Here is an 8,484-nt window from a genome sequence, read left to right as displayed (position 1 = left end):
TTAAATTTCTTCAACTGCGAAGCTTTTTAGAGAATCACTCCTTATCTTCCCCAGCTAAAATGACGAAATTGCCATTGTTAGAACTCCTGCAGAAAAAGCCCCGTATAGGAACTCTTTATTTAAGCCTGATTCAGGAATGTGGGGATTATCTGGGACAATGTCAGCTAAAATGGGCTAACACCCTAGGTATACCCGATGTTGATATTTTGCTTTCTATTACAGTTGCTTCAGACTGTCTAATTACAGGGGTGATGAAATCCATGTGTGTACACAATCTTTACTATACTCCAAGTAAAGACGCCAAGTGGAGCACGACAACACGAACTAACTGCAGTCGCTGTGGGTTATTCGCAGCTGGTGAATTACATATGTTTTATTCTTGTCCCAAACTTAGTACTTTTTTTCAACAAATTGAAAGTTTTCTTTCCGTTGTTCTTAAATGTGAGATTAATATTACTGCCGAACTGGTGTTATTGGGCATTGACCATACTTCTACTAGGTTAAAACCAATTTTTTACTTTTTATTTTTATGTATGGCTGCAGTTAGGTCCTGTATTACTAAGGAATGGATTAGTCCAGATCGTCCTTCATTTTTTACTTGGCGCGAAAAACTACTGTTTATGTATAACATCGAATCTGCTATTTACAAGTTAAAGGGGGTTAAAAGAAGAGCTTTGGGGGAGAAAATTTGGGCACCGATTACCGAATGGATTTAGTTTATTATGCTGCTTGAACTTTTTTATTAATTTTGCTGTATGTAATGTGGATATTTTTCTTATTTCTGTAATTGTGTACTACTTTATTTCCTTGCAATAAAACAAATAATGAAAAAAAATAAAAAATAAAAAAATAATAATGTATTAATTGTTTTAAAGTAAATATATATATATATATATATAAAAATATATATATATATATATATTAATTGCTCTCTCTTCGTTGGACACCACTCACGCAGCATCACAGTCAATCCTAGACTGTTTTTCAAAACGAATAAGTCAGACCCAGTATATGGTGCAGTGTTTTTAATCCAGTTTACCGAATAAAACCCAGCAAGCCCGCATGACGCGTTTCGCCTCTAGCCAGTGTTGCGTTCTAATCTAGGACCCTGATCGATACTGTGACCTTATGCCCCTATTCGGCTATAAATCCATTTATTCCCTATATTGGCATAACCGTTCAAGTGCAATATTCAGAAACTCGTCTCTGGCCTCACACGAACAGAGCCACATTTCAGAATCGCTTTCTCTGCCACTTCCTTTGCAACTAATTAGTGTAATATTTACAAAAGGGGTGGTGAGGGACAGAGTCTCTTAATTACGCAGAAAGCTCTCACCCAGTCAAAAGATCAGGGCTAGATCCAACACCGTTTTTTAGCTCACTGCACCATCCCAGTTTCAGAACCTGGCTGTATGCAAATTAGTCTGTTCCTGTCCCAGTGCATGATGGGAACAGGACAAACCAAACTACAGAAGCCAATTCTTACACTGGGAAGGAAACAAGCTCCCGGGGACCGGTTTCTGGCATTACAGCCGTCTTCGGCCCGGTTTGCTTGAATCCTGATGGTGCAATGAGCAAGGGTCTCACATCTGAGAATACCCTTCCACGCTTAGGGTGGACAAAAATATTTACAAAAGGGGTGGTGAGGGACAGAGTCTCTGAATTACGCAGAAAGCTCTCACCCAGTCAAAAGATCAGGGCTAGATCCAACACCGTTTTTTAGCTCACTGCACCATCCCAGTTTCAGAACCTGGCTGTATGCAAATTAGTCTGTTCCTGTCCCAGTGCATGATGGGAACAGGACAAACCAAACTACAGAAGCCAATTCTTACACTGGGAAGGAAACAAGCTCCCGGGGACCGGTTTCTGGCATTACAGCCGTCTTCGGCCCGGTTTGCTTGAATCCTGATGGTGCAATGAGCAAGGGTCTCACATCTGAGAATACCCTTCCACGCTTAGGGTGGACAAAAATATTTACAAAAGGGGTGGTGAGGGACAGAGTCTCTGAATTACGCAGAAAGCTCTCACCCAGTCAAAAGATCAGGGCTAGATCCAACACCGTTTTTTAGCTCACTGCACCATCCCAGTTTCAGAACCTGGCTGTATGCAAATTAGTCTGTTCCTGTCCCAGTGCATGATGGGAACAGGACAAACCAAACTACAGAAGCCAATTCTTACACTGGGAAGGAAACAAGCTCCCGGGGACCGGTTTCTGGCATTACAGCCGTCTTCGGCCCGGTTTGCTTGAATCCTGATGGTGCAATGAGCAAGGGTCTCACATCTGAGAATACCCTTCCACGCTTAGGGTGGACAAAAATATTTACAAAAGGGGTGGTGAGGGACAGAGTCTCTGAATTACGCAGAAAGCTCTCACCCAGTCAAAAGATCAGGGCTAGATCCAACACCGTTTTTTAGCTCACTGCACCATCCCAGTTTCAGAACCTGGCTGTATGCAAATTAGTCTGTTCCTGTCCCAGTGCATGATGGGAACAGGACAAACCAAACTACAGAAGCCAATTCTTACACTGGGAAGGAAACAAGCTCCCGGGGACCGGTTTCTGGCATTACAGCCGTCTTCGGCCCGGTTTGCTTGAATCCTGATGGTGCAATGAGCAAGGGTCTCACATCTGAGAATACCCTTCCACGCTTAGGGTGGACAAAAATATTTACAAAAGGGGTGGTGAGGGACAGAGTCTCTGAATTACGCAGAAAGCTCTCACCCAGTCAAAAGATCAGGGATAGATCCAACACCGTTTTTTAGCTCACTGCACCATCCCAGTTTCAGAACCTGGCTGTATGCAAATTAGTCTGTTCCTGTCCCAGTGCATGATGGGAACAGGACAAACCAAACTACAGAAGCCAATTCTTACACTGGGAAGGAAACAAGCTCCCGGGGACCGGTTTCTGGCATTACAGCCGTCTTCGGCCCGGTTTGCTTGAATCCTGATGGTGCAATGAGCAAGGGTCTCACATCTGAGAATACCCTTCCACGCTTAGGGTGGACAAAAATATTTACAAAAGGGGTGGTGAGGGACAGAGTCTCTGAATTACGCAGAAAGCTCTCACCCAGTCAAAAGATCAGGGCTAGATCCAACACCGTTTTTTAGCTCACTGCACCATCCCAGTTTCAGAACCTGGCTGTATGCAAATTAGTCTGTTCCTGTCCCAGTGCATGATGGGAACAGGACAAACCAAACTACAGAAGCCAATTCTTACACTGGGAAGGAAACAAGCTCCCGGGGACCGGTTTCTGGCATTACAGCCGTCTTCGGCCCGGTTTGCTTGAATCCTGATGGTGCAATGAGCAAGGGTCTCACATCTGAGAATACCCTTCCACGCTTAGGGTGGACAAAAATATTTACAAAAGGGGTGGTGAGGGACAGAGTCTCTGAATTACGCAGAAAGCTCTCACCCAGTCAAAAGATCAGGGCTAGATCCAACACCGTTTTTTAGCTCACTGCACCATCCCAGTTTCAGAACCTGGCTGTATGCAAATTAGTCTGTTCCTGTCCCAGTGCATGATGGGAACAGGACAAACCAAACTACAGAAGCCAATTCTTACACTGGGAAGGAAACAAGCTCCCGGGGACCGGTTTCTGGCATTACAGCCGTCTTCGGCCCGGTTTGCTTGAATCCTGATGGTGCAATGAGCAAGGGTCTCACATCTGAGAATACCCTTCCACGCTTAGGGTGGACAAAAATATTTACAAAAGGGGTGGTGAGGGACAGAGTCTCTGAATTACGCAGAAAGCTCTCACCCAGTCAAAAGATCAGGGCTAGATCCAACACCGTTTTTTAGCTCACTGCACCATCCCAGTTTCAGAACCTGGCTGTATGCAAATTAGTCTGTTCCTGTCCCAGTGCATGATGGGAACAGGACAAACCAAACTACAGAAGCCAATTCTTACACTGGGAAGGAAACAAGCTCCCGGGGACCGGTTTCTGGCATTACAGCCGTCTTCGGCCCGGTTTGCTTGAATCCTGATGGTGCAATGAGCAAGGGTCTCACATCTGAGAATACCCTTCCACGCTTAGGGTGGACAAAAATATTTACAAAAGGGGTGGTGAGGGACAGAGTCTCTGAATTACGCAGAAAGCTCTCACCCAGTCAAAAGATCAGGGCTAGATCCAACACCGTTTTTTAGCTCACTGCACCATCCCAGTTTCAGAACCTGGCTGTATGCAAATTAGTCTGTTCCTGTCCCAGTGCATGATGGGAACAGGACAAACCAAACTACAGAAGCCAATTCTTACACTGGGAAGGAAACAAGCTCCCGGGGACCGGTTTCTGGCATTACAGCCGTCTTCGGCCCGGTTTGCTTGAATCCTGATGGTGCAATGAGCAAGGGTCTCACATCTGAGAATACCCTTCCACGCTTAGGGTGGACAAAAATATTTACAAAAGGGGTGGTGAGGGACAGAGTCTCTGAATTACGCAGAAAGCTCTCACCCAGTCAAAAGATCAGGGCTAGATCCAACACCGTTTTTTAGCTCACTGCACCATCCCAGTTTCAGAACCTGGCTGTATGCAAATTAGTCTGTTCCTGTCCCAGTGCATGATGGGAACAGGACAAACCAAACTACAGAAGCCAATTCTTACACTGGGAAGGAAACAAGCTCCCGGGGACCGGTTTCTGGCATTACAGCCGTCTTCGGCCCGGTTTGCTTGAATCCTGATGGTGCAATGAGCAAGGGTCTCACATCTGAGAATACCCTTCCACGCTTAGGGTGGGCAAAAATATTTACAAAAGGGGTGGTGAGGGACAGAGTCTCTGAATTACGCAGAAAGCTCTCACCCAGTCAAAAGATCAGGGCTAGATCCAACACCGTTTTTTAGCTCACTGCACCATCCCAGTTTCAGAACCTGGCTGTATGCAAATTAGTCTGTTCCTGTCCCAGTGCATGATGGGAACAGGACAAACCAAACTACAGAAGCCAATTCTTACACTGGGAAGGAAACAAGCTCCCGGGGACCGGTTTCTGGCATTACAGCCGTCTTCGGCCCGGTTTGCTTGAATCCTGATGGTGCAATGAGCAAGGGTCTCACATCTGAGAATACCCTTCCACGCTTAGGGTGGACAAAAATATTTACAAAAGGGGTGGTGAGGGACAGAGTCTCTGAATTACGCAGAAAGCTCTCACCCAGTCAAAAGATCAGGGCTAGATCCAACACCGTTTTTTAGCTCACTGCACCATCCCAGTTTCAGAACCTGGCTGTATGCAAATTAGTCTGTTCCTGTCCCAGTGCATGATGGGAACAGGACAAACCAAACTACAGAAGCCAATTCTTACACTGGGAAGGAAACAAGCTCCCGGGGACCGGTTTCTGGCATTACAGCCGTCTTCGGCCCGGTTTGCTTGAATCCTGATGGTGCAATGAGCAAGGGTCTCACATCTGAGAATACTCTTCCACGCTTAGGGTGGACAAAAATATTTACAAAAGGGGTGGTGAGGGACAGAGTCTCTGAATTACGCAGAAAGCTCTCACCCAGTCAAAAGATCAGGGCTAGATCCAACACCGTTTTTTAGCTCACTGCACCATCCCAGTTTCAGAACCTGGCTGTATGCAAATTAGTCTGTTCCTGTCCCAGTGCATGATGGGAACAGGACAAACCAAACTACAGAAGCCAATTCTTACACTGGGAAGGAAACAAGCTCCCGGGGACCGGTTTCTGGCATTACAGCCGTCTTCGGCCCGGTTTGCTTGAATCCTGATGGTGCAATGAGCAAGGGTCTCACATCTGAGAATACCCTTCCACGCTTAGGGTGGACAAAAATATTTACAAAAGGGGTGGTGAGGGACAGAGTCTCTGAATTACGCAGAAAGCTCTCACCCAGTCAAAAGATCAGGGCTAGATCCAACACCGTTTTTTAGCTCACTGCACCATCCCAGTTTCAGAACCTGGCTGTATGCAAATTAGTCTGTTCCTGTCCCAGTGCATGATGGGAACAGGACAAACCAAACTACAGAAGCCAATTCTTACACTGGGAAGGAAACAAGCTCCCGGGGACCGGTTTCTGGCATTACAGCCGTCTTCGGCCCGGTTTGCTTGAATCCTGATGGTGCAATGAGCAAGGGTCTCACATCTGAGAATACCCTTCCACGCTTAGGGTGGACAAAAATATTTACAAAAGGGGTGGTGAGGGACAGAGTCTCTGAATTACGCAGAAAGCTCTCACCCAGTCAAAAGATCAGGGCTAGATCCAACACCGTTTTTTAGCTCCCCGGTAGCTTGTCTCCTTTCTGGTGAAGAATTGGCTTGGTAGTTTAGTATGCCCTGTTCCCATGATGCACTGGGCCAGGGACAGACTGATTTGCATATAGCCAGGTTCTGAGCTGGGATGGGGCAGTGAGATAAATAACGGTGATGGATCAAGCCCTGATCTTTGGACTGGGTAAGAGTGGTCTGCTCAATTCAGACACTCTGTTCATCACCACCCCCTTTTCTAAATCGATTTTGGCCACTATAGGTGTGGCAGGGTATACTCAGACATGAGTCCCTTTCTCACTGCTCCATCAGGATTCAAGCAAGCCGGGCCGAAGACGGCTGAAATGCCAGAAACCGGTCCCCGGTAGCTTGTCTCCTTTCTGGTGAAGAATTGGCTTGGTAGTTTAGTCTGCCCTGTTCCCATGATGCACTGGGCCAGGGACAGACTGATTTGCATATAGAAAGGTTCTGAGCTGGGATGGGGCAGTGAGATAAATAACGGTGATGGATCAAGCCCTGATCTTTGGACTGGGTAAGAGTGGTCTGCTCAATTCAGACACTCTGTTCATCACCACCCCCTTTTCTAAATCGATTTTGGCCACTATAGGTGTGGCAGGGTATACTCAGACATGAGTCCCTTTCTCACTGCTCCATCAGGATTCAAGCAAGCCGGGCCGAAGACGGCTGAAATGCCAGAAACCGGTCCCCGGTAGCTTGTCTCCTTTCTGGTGAAGAATTGGCTTGGTAGTTTAGTCTGCCCTGTTCCCATGATGCACTGGGCCAGGGACAGACTGATTTGCATATAGCCAGGTTCTGAGCTGGGATGGGGCAGTGAGATAAATAACGGTGATGGATCAAGCCCTGATCTTTGGACTGGGTAAGAGTGGTCTGCTCAATTCAGACACTCTGTTCATCACCACCCCCTTTTCTAAATCGATTTTGGCCACTATAGGTGTGGCAGGGTATACTCAGACATGAGTCCCTTTCTCACTGCTCCATCAGGATTCAAGCAAGCCGGGCCGAAGACGGCTGAAATGCCAGAAACCGGTCCCCGGTAGCTTGTCTCCTTTCTGGTGAAGAATTGGCTTGGTAGTTTAGTCTGCCCTGTTCCCATGATGCACTGGGCCAGGGACAGACTGATTTGCATATAGCCAGGTTCTGAGCTGGGATGGGGCAGTGAGATAAATAACGGTGATGGATCAAGCCCTGATCTTTGGACTGGGTAAGAGTGGTCTGCTCAATTCAGACACTCTGTTCATCACCACCCCCTTTTCTAAATCGATTTTGGCCACTATAGGTGTGGCAGGGTATACTCAGACATGAGTCCCTTTCTCACTGCTCCATCAGGATTCAAGCAAGCCGGGCCGAAGACGGCTGAAATGCCAGAAACCGGTCCCCGGTAGCTTGTCTCCTTTCTGGTGAAGAATTGGCTTGGTAGTTTAGTCTGCCCTGTTCCCATGATGCACTGGGCCAGGGACAGACTGATTTGCATATAGCCAGGTTCTGAGCTGGGATGGGGCAGTGAGATAAATAACGGTGATGGATCAAGCCCTGATCTTTGGACTGGGTAAGAGTGGTCTGCTCAATTCAGACACTCTGTTCATCACCACCCCCTTTTCTAAATCGATTTTGGCCACTATAGGTGTGGCAGGGTATACTCAGACATGAGTCCCTTTCTCACTGCTCCATCAGGATTCAAGCAAGCCGGGCCGAAGACGGCTGAAATGCCAGAAACCGGTCCCCGGTAGCTTGTCTCCTTTCTGGTGAAGAATTGGCTTGGTAGTTTAGTCTGCCCTGTTCCCATGATGCACTGGGCCAGGGACAGACTGATTTGCATATAGCCAGGTTCTGAGCTGGGATGGGGCAGTGAGATAAATAACGGTGATGGATCAAGCCCTGATCTTTGGACTGGGTAAGAGTGGTCTGCTCAATTCAGACACTCTGTTCATCACCACCCCCTTTTCTAAATCGACTAATTAGTGTAATGACATAGCAGAAGTTACTATCTAAGATTCCTAGATTAACACTCCGAGTTCTTCAACAAGATAAAAACTCAGCAACCTGGAAATCCCCGCTTGTTATGTTTTGATTAGTAATCGAACTCTAATGAGCACTGATAGACGATCACTTCCTAGTGACATCTTTATTGACGTCTTATGTCCAAAAACTTACGTCAAACAAGGCACCTTTCAGGTATAAATATTACCAACGTTGCCTTAAGCAAACGCTACTGTTTTCGCTGAAGCTATCAATGCCATCGCTGCTGAAGAAGCTG

Source organism: Lissotriton vulgaris, chromosome 2_1, assembly GCF_964263255.1.
Source record: "Lissotriton vulgaris chromosome 2_1, aLisVul1.2, whole genome shotgun sequence".
Lineage (NCBI taxonomy): Eukaryota > Metazoa > Chordata > Amphibia > Caudata > Salamandridae > Lissotriton > Lissotriton vulgaris.
Note: the sequence above shows the minus strand (reverse complement) of the source record.